General features: G+C 43.1%; 1 protein-coding gene across 2 annotated transcripts in view; it reads right to left on the bottom strand.

Annotated features, from left to right (window-relative positions):
- FBXW12 (F-box and WD repeat domain containing 12) overlaps positions 1 to 12,403 on the bottom strand; it is a 173,121-nt gene that overhangs the window by 115,886 nt on the left and 44,832 nt on the right. The window lies entirely within an intron of this gene.

The following is a 12,403-nucleotide window of genomic DNA, read 5'->3' on the forward strand; positions in this document are numbered from 1 at the left end:
GTGCACTATAGTTTTATCTGTAAATCGCCTGTCCATTAAAGCTAGGTGGGTCACAAACATGTGTCATGGTAAAAAGTGGGTCGCAGGTCTAAAAGGTTTGGGAATCACTGTTATACACACAGTTTTAGTAAAGTCAAAAGGTCTTGGCGAACACAGATTTGAAAATGTGAATCAGTCTGGAAAAGAAAGAATCTCAAAGTAATGAATCTCTTGCAGAAAAAGACATGGAACTCTCCTTCCTGCTGTGCCACAGATTTACTAAAAAAAAAGTCAATAAAGAAAAGCAACTCTTAATTTATGAACATTTGCCCTTTACTGCTAGACTGCGACTGCCAGAAAAAGCACGTGACCAGAATATCCTTCGAAACTAAGGGCATAATGCTCTTAGTTGTCTTGATGTCTCTTTTCACTACATAGTTTTTCAAGTTAAATCAGTGTACATACACTACTATGATTGACAGCTTATCTCGATGGCAAAGGAATTAAATGCCACTGGGCACATCTGTTCATTAAACTTAAAAAAATGTAATCTATAAGTGGACTGAAAGGCAGGTAGGGCTGGCTCAAAGCCGGTGGGCGAGTGGCATGTCAGCGAGACTCAGACACAGCTTGTCCAACCCTGCTGGCCCTTTAGAGGCACCTGCGTGTTGGGATGCTCTATATTGTCCTAAACCCAGTCCATAAATTATTTAAAGTCCAAAAACTATTTACACGTGGAAGTGTCAAATGCACACCTAAGATAGTCTTCTGAAGGCGTCCCTTGGAAGTGTAAAGAACTATATAAATAAAACAAACAAAAAATCTCAGGAAAGAAAATTCGAAAATAAAGGCAATTCCAGACAAAAGAAGTGGCAATTTATAACTCACAACGGAATGTTTTAAGGTGAGCTGGCTACTAAAAAGAAACATGCACACAAATGCATCATACTAAAAGTGTTCCTCTCGGTGGGAGTGAGGATGGGGTAGGAGACTGTGGAAAGTGTCATGGCAGAGGGTGTGTGGCAACAGATGTGGGGTGGAAAGCAGATGCGGAGTGGACGTAGAGTGCAAAAACGGATTTGGGAGCAAGTGTGTGGGAGCATGGGATGAAAGAGAAGGTGAGAGAGAATAGGGGAGGTGAGAGAGCATAGGGGAAGGGAGTATGTGGATAATAAGGATAGTGTGGATTGGGACCAGATAACAGGTGGGGTGAGAATGTGGACTGCGGCAAATCAGCGAACGAGAACAAAAGCTTGTGGATGTACAGCCATTATCTGGATGTAAAGGGGAAAAGGGGTCAGAGGAAGCACGGCTGGACAGTGAGTTATCCTTCGTAATTCAGTTGAGCAAGCCACCTTTTAAGAAATGCGACAGCAGTGGTTCCAGACCAATTTCTTTTGAGATATATATTCAGGTATTTTGCATTTTTTTTGTCGGGTTATTGTTTAATGTTCAGTCATTTGTAATTGGTGAAGCCTAAAAGTCAGGAATTATACCTACAGTTTTTGGTTTAGAAGCCATGAACTATAGTTGAAAAAAGTTAGGCTAGAATACTAAGGGTCACACAAAGGAGTAACAATGGTAAAAGATAATTATTATTGCAGAAACAAAGCACAATCTTTTAGATAATTGAAAAAGGCCTTTTAAAAAAAAGTATGGCACACCATCAGGGGACAATGATGTACGTGGAGAGGAATATATCACAAATTTCAAATTTGGGTTGAAGACACAGGCAACTAGACTGCTGATGGCATTTTGCACTGTCCATGTGAATTTGAATTTTGAATGTGCATGGTCTGTATACATGCAGCCTGGCTCAGTGGCGGAACGAAACTTGAGAGGGCCCCCCTGCAAACCAACCACAGTCAGGAGCTCTCAGGCCGGGGCAATATGCTGAGGAGACCCCCCTGGAGCTCGGAGGCCCCCCACACCATGAGGGCTGCTGGGGCCTTTGTTGCGCTACTGCTTCCCTTCACAGCAACAATTAATGATATCATGAAACCTTAGAAATACTACCTGTAAATTTTAAGCTAAATGAAACACAGCTTTTGTTTATATAAACCACCCACTTCCAAAGCTAATGAGATGAAACCAGGGGTCTGTATGTTATAGTGGAGAGGTTCATTGATCGCTCATTACTTTCAGTTGTTAATATTCAAGGCCACTGGAATTATGTAGCAGGGATGGGTCAAATTATGTGGCAGGGTTGACTATATTATGCTGCAAGAAAAGGCAAAGTATGCTGTATAATGCGGCACAATGTTGGGATAGTATTACCTCATTATTTTTTTATTTTTACTCACGTTATAAATGTTTGGGCAAATGTTTCATCCCATTAATACAAGTGCACTCAGTCTTTCATCCTTCAAAGGTCGATAGACAGAGTATCATTGAGTCGCGTTGCACACATTTGTAATACAGCACTAAGACATGCATTGAGACGACCGTGTGCTATACAAGAGCTCATGTGCGTTTCTTTGTCCTGTGTATTTCTTGAAAAGCCATCCTGTTTTGAAATTGTGAGGTGTGTTTTAACATTCTGCCCTAAACTTACCGTCTTTTGAACTGAGTAGTGCTGAGAGATATGGTGATCTATTTTTTTTAAATGATGAGTGCTGGGGGGTATGGCCTAATATGAACTTCTTTTGAATTGTGCAGTGCTGGTGGGGTATGGCCTGTAATGACCTTCTTGTGAACAGTGCAGTGCATGGGAATATGACCTGAAATGACCTTCTTATGAACAGTACAGTGCTGGGGATATGGTCTAAAATCACCTTCTTTTCAACTGTACAGTGTCTTTGGGATATGGCCTGAAAGTACCTTATTTTGAACTGTGCAGCGCTTGGGGAAATGGTCTGATATTACATTTTTTAGAACTGTGCCGTATTGGAGGATATGGCCTTGTTTTGAGCTATTTAGTATCCGGGATACGGCCTGTAACACCCTTATTTTGAACTGTGCAGTGCTGGGGGAAGTGGCCTGAAAGGACCTTCATTTGAATTGTACAGTGCTGCGGGATATGGCCTTTTTTTAAAATCTAGCACAAGAACTGGTATGTAGCGTCTTGTTGTTTATACTCGCCTTTGGAGCAGGAAGATAGAACGATCTACCCAGGATCACACAGTTTGGTTAGGCGCGGGGTAACTAGTACTAGAGCATTGCTCCCTTGTTTACGTTCAGGTGCTGGGCCACTTGACTAACTCAACACTTGCCAAAGTGGCTATGAGCTGGGCCACTGCTACCTGCAATTCGACCCCATCACTCGCCCACTCTGGTGGACGAGCTTGATGCCGGGTGCCAAATACCAACGTTGGCAAGTCTAAATTCCACCTCCCGTCTCTTTCTTCCACCACTTTACACCTCGGACTTCTTTACTTCAATCTTGCAGGTTCTTTTTCACCACTGCTTTCTCCCTTTTTAAAAAAAATATATTTATTGAGATTTATTGTTACAATGAAGAAAAAATATACAAATTCATTATTCCTTAAAAAAAGAAAAGAAAAAAAAACAACAAAGACAGGCGTTATCATTCATATTCCAGAAAATGAATGCCTTATAAAAGCCCGGATCAGATGGTAAAAGCATATATGACATACGATCAACTCTTAGCTAAAAGCTGCCACGAGGGTAAAAATTCCTACACTTAATATATACATTTGGCATTTCTTAATTTAACTTTTTTTTTTCCCCTCCCTTTAAAGTCTTGAATCCCTCCACTTCTTAAGCGGTGCCCAGATATTCCTGCCCATTTCCCGAGTTTTTTACCCTTTTTATTATACAAACATGGCTCTATATTGTGCATTCCCAATAATCTAGAGAGCCACATTTGGAAAGATGGAGCTGTGGTGTCCTTCCAACCAGTGGAGATAATGAAATGAAATGAATGAAACTTATATAGCGCACGACTTACCCTGGGGCATCTCCGCGCTTGCTTAGGAAACCCGTCCTGGTATTCCCCTGTGAGATAACCCTGGCAAGGTATCCACAAGGTGAAAGCCAGGCATCCCACCGCGAGGGGCCGTTGGGGAGATTAAGCAAGCTATTGCCCAGAGTCGCAGAGTGTGAACCCGTGAGTCGAGAAGGCACCGGAGCGAGAATTAACGAGTCCGTGGAATTTTTGAGCCCAAGACCCGCCGAGGCGGGGAATTGAACCCTGGTCCCGGGCTGAACTCAAGCTCCAGGTCTGCCGCCTCTAACCCCTGAGCCACACTTCAGATAAGAATCTGAAGTACCGCCACCGAGATAAAAAACAGAGCTTCTGCTTCTTTTCCCAGCTTCAGCTTACCATCAGTGCCTAATAACATCAGGGTAGGGGATAGATTGATTTTAAGATCTAGCAGCCCCTCCCAGAATTTCATAATGTCCCTGCGGAATGGGGCTAGCATATCACAGTAGTAAAACATGTGCAGTAGATCTGCAGGGCCAGAATTGCACTTGGGGCACCTATCATCCTCCTTAACACCGCAGGCAAACAACTTTTCTGGGGTGTGATAAAGATTAAACAATGTTTTATAATGCTGTGCCCTCAAGTTTGAGGAACGAAATAGTTTCTTGTTTAAAAGTAGGGCTAGAACAAGATCGGCCTCTGGGTCTCCTAATTTCAACGCCAGTAGGGATTCTGATTTCTCCAGATCATCCTGGATTCCCAACAGAAGATGATTGTATACTATTTTGATCTTCTTACCCCCTTTTAATAGATACTCAATCAATGGATTACCTGTTCCAAAAGACATCCTAGGTCTAAAGGCCGACAGGGTTCGTACAATCTGGCCATACATGAACCAATGGTTGGGAGGGATACCATACTTCTGCTGGATTGTTTCAAACCCAAGGATGGAGTCTCCTTCCACAATATCCCCCAGAATCTTCACACCCTGCCTCTTCCAGAACACGCAATTCCTATCCGTGCGGAATTGAAGAAAAAGGCTAGATTTCCACAAATGGAGGTGGGCATTTACCTTTGGAATATTCAAGAATTTTTGGGACGCCTTCCAGGTCCCCCAAGCCCCTTCCAAGATCTTATACCGAGATCTTTTATAGTATCGGCGCTCAACTTCACACATCAATAGACCAATAGCCTTCCTCCCCAATAACAGCTCAAAGATGGAGGGGGGACACTGATTATCTCTGTTAATAACATCCAAGCTTACATCTGGTTGAAAAAGAATAGTAATTTGTGTCAAGAGGCATGTCCAATGATAGAGCCGAAGATTTGGCATGGACAACCCACCCCTTTCCCGAGGGAGTGACATATATATAGTAGAACGTCTGACCTTACCATACTGCCAGATAAACCTTATAAAAATTGATTCCAAATTTTTGATTACTCTCTCCTCTAACAGAAGTGGTATAGCCTGTAACAGATACAGCACTTTGGGGAACATTGTCATTTTTAACACATTTATCCTCCCAATCAGAGAGAGATGTAACACATCAATTCTTTTCAAATCGGCTTCCTTTGTCCTCATAGCAGGCAAATAGTTATCTGCAATAATCTTATCAACAGAGGCATTGACTCTCACCCCGAGATATACCGCCGAATCCACGAACCTAGCATCTGCCTTAATTATGTTTTTAGTACAGATTATTTGTGTAGTTCCCTCATTTAATAAGTACCCTGACCGGCTGCCAAAATCCTTTGCAAGTTGAGCCAGAATTGGCATCGCCTGCACGGGATCAGAGGTTATTACCGCCAGATCGTCGGCATAAGCCAACAGTTTATTTACATAGCCATTGAGCACCACTGGGCTGATCTGCGGACAACCTAAAAGCCTCTGAATCAGGGGATAAATATATAATGAAAAAAGAATCGGGGAGCAGGGGCATCCTTGACGCGTCCCCCTCTTAATTAATATCTTATCAGAGCTCTCCCCCATTACTAGAACTCGGGCTACAGGATCTTGATACATTGCTTTAAGAGCTCTCATAACTTTAGAACCAAAGCCTCTTCCAGCCAGTATACCCCATAGATAATTCCATACCACGCGGTCAAAAGCTTTTTCTGCATCAAGGAGGATCATGGCCATCTCCCACCTGCGGCATCATGGGTATCAAACAGTGCTATAGCTCGTCTAGTATGGTCCGTCGTACCTCGTTCAGGAACAAACCCATGCTGCCACGGGGAGACAAAACCGCCAACGATCCCTCCCAATCTTTTGGCCCAGATTTTAGAATACAGCTTTGTATCCGCATTGATAAGTGAGATTGGGCGGTATGACCCTGAGTTTTCCTTTGGTTTCCCTTTCTTTTGAAATACGATTATGTTAGTTTCTTTTGAGGAATCTGGAGTTACACCTGAACACAATATACCGTTGAAGAGGTCCAGCAACAGTGGGACGATCTCGGTTTCAATACTTTTGGAATACCGTCGGGACCTGCAGCTTTGCCGGCGGCTAGCTCCTGTAATGCGACCCTAATCTCACTCATCGTCAAATCTTTATCGAGCTCTTCTCTCCCCTGTTCATCCAAAACCGGACCTTCATCACCACTCTCCTCACTCAGGCAGCTAGAATACCCCTCCTCCTTATACAATGATTGATAAAAGTTTTTAAAAACCCGTAGTATATCCTTTGGTTCGGTATAATCCCTGCCCTCCTCCTGTATACTAGAGATTATATTCTTGACCTTATCTTGTCTAATTTGTAACGCCAAAGCCTTACCTGCTTGCTCCCCAGTTTCATACTGCTTCGCCCTAAAGGTTTGATACTCACTGATTGCCTTCTGAGTTACCATTTTCTGAAGTTCTGCTTTTATAATCACCAATTTTCGTTGGCTCCCAACACCTTCCTCTCCGTGTCCAATATCTCTGACATGCTGCTCTTCTGCTTCGGCTAGTTCCCCCGTGAGTCTCTCTACCTCTCTCCTATCCTCTCTCCTTAACCTTGCCGAACAGCTTAAGGCTTCTCCCCTTAGAGTAGCTTTAAATGCGTCCCATATGCCATTTCGCGATGTGCTATACCGGTTTGCATCAAAAAATTCCCCTGTCCATTTTCTAAGATGTTCTACAAATCTGTTGTCAGCTAATAGCCTTCTTTCAAATGTCCAACTAGATGTTTTCCTTACTTTCTTATCCAATTCATAGGACAGTATCAGCGGGTTATGATCCGAAATTATTTTTGGGAGTTTCCTAATACTAACCTTATTTATTTCTGAAGAGGAAATAAAAAAATCTTGAAGCTTGGTGTATTTCTGGAAAGGATTCGAAAAATATGTGAAACCAGGGTTGTGCGGCTCCTTATCCCCCCAAACATCCTTCAGCCCATGCGAGCTAATGAGGGCCCTCAATGCTCGGAACACTCTGGGTTTCCGTCCTACATATAAAGACTGATTATACCAATCGACAGAAATTTTTAGATCACCACAGACTATAATAGGGGTGGGCCAGCTGGCTAACTCTCCTTACAAAATATCATAAACCTCTGGATCATCTTGATTAGACCCATAGACTACACAAAGTGTGTAGCCCATACATACCTCAGCTACTACCCATCTCCCAAGACAATCAGCTTTACATCGCTTGGCCCCCCCTAGGGAGGATCTTGCTAAGATTGCGACTCCCCTAATTGACGTGGTTTGCAATGAACAAGCCAACAACTCAAAACCTCTGATATTCATCAGGTTACTTTTTGTCCACGGTAGGTGGGTCTCTTGGAGACAAAGTACATCAATTCCCTTAAAAAATTAGCAAGCCTTTGCCGCTTCCTCCAGTCATTCAACCCCCCAACATTAACTGTACAAATTCTAATGTTCAACATTTTGTTGTTCTAAATTACCACCTTCGCTCTTTTGAAACATTTGTATCCGGACCTTAACTGGACCATTGCCCAGACCGAGCAAAAAACAAAAACCTGCAAAGCACCAGATTATCTCATTTTTTGATTTTTCTCCCTTGCCTCCCCTCCCACTCCCCCCATCCCCCATTACCGACCCTCCCACCACCCCACTCTGCCCCCTACCGCCCCCTGAACCCTCCCCCTGCACCCTCTCTCGTGAAGCGCTCAGACCAAGGCTGTGCATGTGATGGTTTACAGTAGAAGCAGTGAGGACTGCTTAAGAAAAAACTACTTCAAAAGACTTATTGCCCCTTATAACATACTATCTCCATCTGCCAGCCGTCCGATCCCCTACCTTGCTAAACTTAAATATGCTGAAAATGTGGACATAATGATTAGCTAGCTGCCCAAAGAGTCAAGATACTCCTACGCTTTAACTTCTGATGCGAAGTATTGAGTCCTCCCTTCATTAATTATCTTTAATTGAGCTGGGTTTATTAAGTAGGCCTGCATTTTCTTCTCCTGAAAGGGCTTGATCATTTGCCTCAATCTCCAGCGTCTCTTGACAGTTGTATGACAAAAGTCTGGGCAGACAAAGAATGACACCCCTTCGCAGGACCTCTTTGCGTCTGGTCTTGCTTTTTCTGCGATGGTCTGCCTCAAAACAAAGTTACCCAGGAAGATTAAAATTGCCCTGGGTTTGTCTCTTTCCCTTGTGTTTCTGCGTATTTTAAAGGGAGTGTGGTGTGCTCGCTGGATTTCTCCAGACCAGTTCCAACTTGATAGCTCAGGGAATGCCAGTTCGAAGAGTTTGATAACATACCCTCTAGCATCCGATCCTTCTGTCCCTTCGGGTATTCCTAGGACCCTAAGATTGTTCCTCCTGAGCCTGTTCTCCATGTCCTCAAGCTTCCATTGGATATGTTACTTGAGAGCAGTGAGCATCGACCTTGCTAGTGGCAGCGGCGACCTCAGCTTCTGTTGAGACAACTCTTTCCTCGAGGTTCGATACTCTGTCACCCACATTAGTGCAGGCTTTAGACAGTTTTCTAAACACGCCCTGCCTCTTTCTCATCGCTGCTTGAGATTTGCGATTGTCCTGGCATGTTTCCTCCCTGTGTGCGATCATTTCTTGATGGATTACGTCCAAGAGCGAGATTTGGGTTGTTTCAACACTAGGACTGCCCTGCAATGGCATCGCGGATGAATGGTCCCATCTTAAATCTCGTTGGGGATGTTCATGCATTTTTGATACAGCAATAGGTTTCACTGCCGTCGCTGGAAGTTCATGCTCGGGGTCACTTTCCAAGTTGCTATCATCCATATAGGAGCTACGTTCGTCGTCCTCATCAGACCACTCCGCCCCCTCAGATACTGAAAAGAAACATTCACTGGGGACATTCTCCTTATCTTTTTCTGCTCCCAGAGCTACGTTGCTATTTTCTGCATCCAGGAAGCCTGCATTGCCAGTGGCTCCCTCCTCAGTCAGAGCAATCACATTTCCGTTAGGGGTTTCAAGGGCATGCTGCGACTCCTGGGCCAAGACAGTTATCGCGGCCAAATCACTCTGCTCTTGGGTACTGTCAATTTCACTAGCGGCTTTCTTGTTTGTAGTTGTACTTGTGGCTATTTTCCCAATGCCCGACCCCAGTAGACTCACTCCCGAGTGGGAGGTCGCTTCAGGGGCTCTCTGAGTAGTTGCCTTTACTGGGGGAGTGGCTGACTTGTGATCGGTAGCTTCGGGCTGTGGGGGGACTTGCCTACCAACAACACTGTCTGTGAGCCCTTTGTCACAATCCTCCACCTCCTGGACAGCCGCATCTCCTCCCAAGAGCGAGGCCTCCTTAGTACCCTTCTCCTTCTCCTTACCGCCTTTGGTGAAAATATCTGCAATTGACGTGGTAGCCTGGCGGGTCCTTGCTGCTGTCTGTTGCTTTTTTTCCCCCAATTCCACCGTGGTTGTTTGTATTTTCTGCGGAATTTCACCTTCTTCTGCCGCTGCCGCCCCTTCGTTTCCCGTTTTCTTTCTGGACAATGCCGCTTTTGCCCCAGTATTCACTTTTGGAGCCATAGCTCCCCTTCGCCTCACGTTCCACCGGCACCACAGGCTTTGCGAGCCCCGCTTTCTGCCGCTAGCTCTAGACTCCGCTCTGAGCTCCGCTCAGCTCCCTTGTCCGGCAGCTCCGCCCTCTCGCACTCGTGGGGAACCAGCGGCAGGGAGAGAGGACAGCGATGGCCAGCTCCAGTACTTGCATCAGTTGTCTCGCCGATCCGCGACAGGTAAGGGCAGCAAACATCATCCGGGCATAATCAAGGTTTGGTTAAATTAAGTTGCGCATATTTTACGGTAAATGTCCAGCTACATTACACGGTTCCTTAGGGCTCAGCCCTCGTCCTCACTGCTCTGCTGTAAACGGCCACCACTACGCGGCCGCCATCTTGCTTCCTCTCCCCACTGCTTTCTTCCATTGCCATTGCATTTTAGGAACATATGGTACTCATGTGTCAACATTAGTACCATATGTTCCTAAAAACGCTCTCAATGCTCTGTAAATGGTATCCTAACTCAATCAAGTCCGTTCACTGACTATTAGTACACAGACCGCCTTGTTCGCTCTTGCCTGAAATCTGTTGTTTTGTCTTGTTCTTTGTGGGTCACGGGCTGTGCCCACTTGACATTACTTTATGATTCATTGCTATTTGTGTGCATTTTCTGAAATAAATTCCTGTCCGGCTGGACAAAGGACATATTAACTATCCAGTGTATGTCTATTCTTACCCTGATCTCTCAAATACTAGAGTCCACTGTTAGTTCAGCCATAGCGTGTGTATAGGTATTTTCTTGCTCTGAATGATGGTAGTAAACATTTTAAGGATTTTCTGGTCTGAGAAAATTGCTCCATAAAGCCATGTTTATTTATTTAAAAAATAAATAGCAAATTTTTCTTCCCAAGGGCATTGATATGATTCTGTTGCAAGTTAGATTTTGATTCCTTGAAATTCAAATATAAGCATCGGAGACAATTTTTTTATGCATACTATAGGTGGAACTGTTTTCATTTAGTTCTCATTGAATACACCTAAAAGAACATCTGTCTGTCTTTAAAAAAAAATATCTTTTAAAGTCTCATGTAGATAAGTTATCCTAGGTGTTGCTTTTGGTCCTCTAGCTTTAAAAGGTGCAAGGTCTTTAGAGTTGGGCGAGCCATTGTTTGAGAACCTTTGGAGAGATACACTACTGGTCAAATTGTCAAATCCAGGAGACAAAGGCTTCCGTTCATACGACTAAAATTGTTTCACAGATTTCATATGTAAACTTTCCTAAACTGGACATGAAAGATGAGGATTTGCTCTGAGTCTGCTGTTTGCCTACTCGCACCCTGACACGTGATATATGAGTTTGAGCCTGAGGTTGGACCAATTTTGGAGAAGAGTTCTGGGCAGAATTTTGTTGGTTGTCAGATGACGATCTTAAAAGATATTCATGCTGGATTTCGGGTACAATTAAGCTATTTTTGTAAGTTAGAACAATTTTAATCAAGATAATTTTGAAACTGTGAAGAATACACAAGGACCCCGCTATGGATTACAGGACCCTTGATCCGTGTGCCCTAATTGCATTAAAGAAATGTTTAAATACCAATGTGGGGATACATTAGGATTTTAAAATATTTGTTAAAAATGTTAGATTTATTATAGTGTACAGGTAAAAATCCACTTTGATAAGTTACAACACAGGTCTGTTGATTAGAATTTCCTCACAACTTTCATTTAATGTCTCATCTTCTGATTTCCCTGTTTGAGTTCCGTCTATTCTGATTCATAGCTTGTATATGACACAACTTGATGGGAAGCTACTTTTGAATTATTTTATCGGTTAATTCTTAATTTTTTTATTCCAATTTTATACCTAGTGATTTTTACTGGCATTACATAAAATGTATTAATAGAATAAATACATTATCTAGAAATGAGTCCTAGCTGCAGAAAAATTACCATATTGTATATTAACATTGTACAATAAATCTGTTTGGTTTTCAGTGGTTTCTTGCCTCACACATGCCTAGTAAGAGGGTCAAATTGAAAGAGAGATGGATGCAAAAGCTTGAACTAATCTTTACCTCTAATAATTCGTTCAGGCAGCATACCATTCCATCCCTTTCCTAGCTCACCTTCATCATTAATGAACGGGACAAACTCTATGCAAAGCAATTTAGGACATAGTCCCAACAGGAGCCATCTAGCATGAATGGCAGCTGCACATTCTGTGTTAGTGTAGAACAGAATGTATTTTTCAGTTTTATAATTCTATGTAGAGTTCTTGTGCTTTATATATTTGTTCCAAAATAAGATCAGATGTCAGTATCTCATTAGCAAATTCATTTAAGTATTACACTGTTTCATAAATATGAGCTAACACCAGTATTTAGTTAGTGCATTCATTTCAGTCCACAATTACACTATTGTACACACCCAATCCAATGTAATGATTTGCAATGACCTATCTGTAGGTATACTCTTTTGACTTGGTCTTGAGATTGCCACTTCACCTTTTTTTATGTTGGGCTGAAAAGTTCATATTCTCCACCCATACACAGCCATAGTGCTATTCACATGATAAAGGTTGCCACTTTATAGCAGGAGGCAATTAT

The sequence above is a fragment of the Lissotriton vulgaris genome, chromosome 9 (genome assembly GCF_964263255.1).
Source record: "Lissotriton vulgaris chromosome 9, aLisVul1.2, whole genome shotgun sequence".
Classification (NCBI taxonomy): Eukaryota; Metazoa; Chordata; class Amphibia; order Caudata; family Salamandridae; genus Lissotriton; species Lissotriton vulgaris.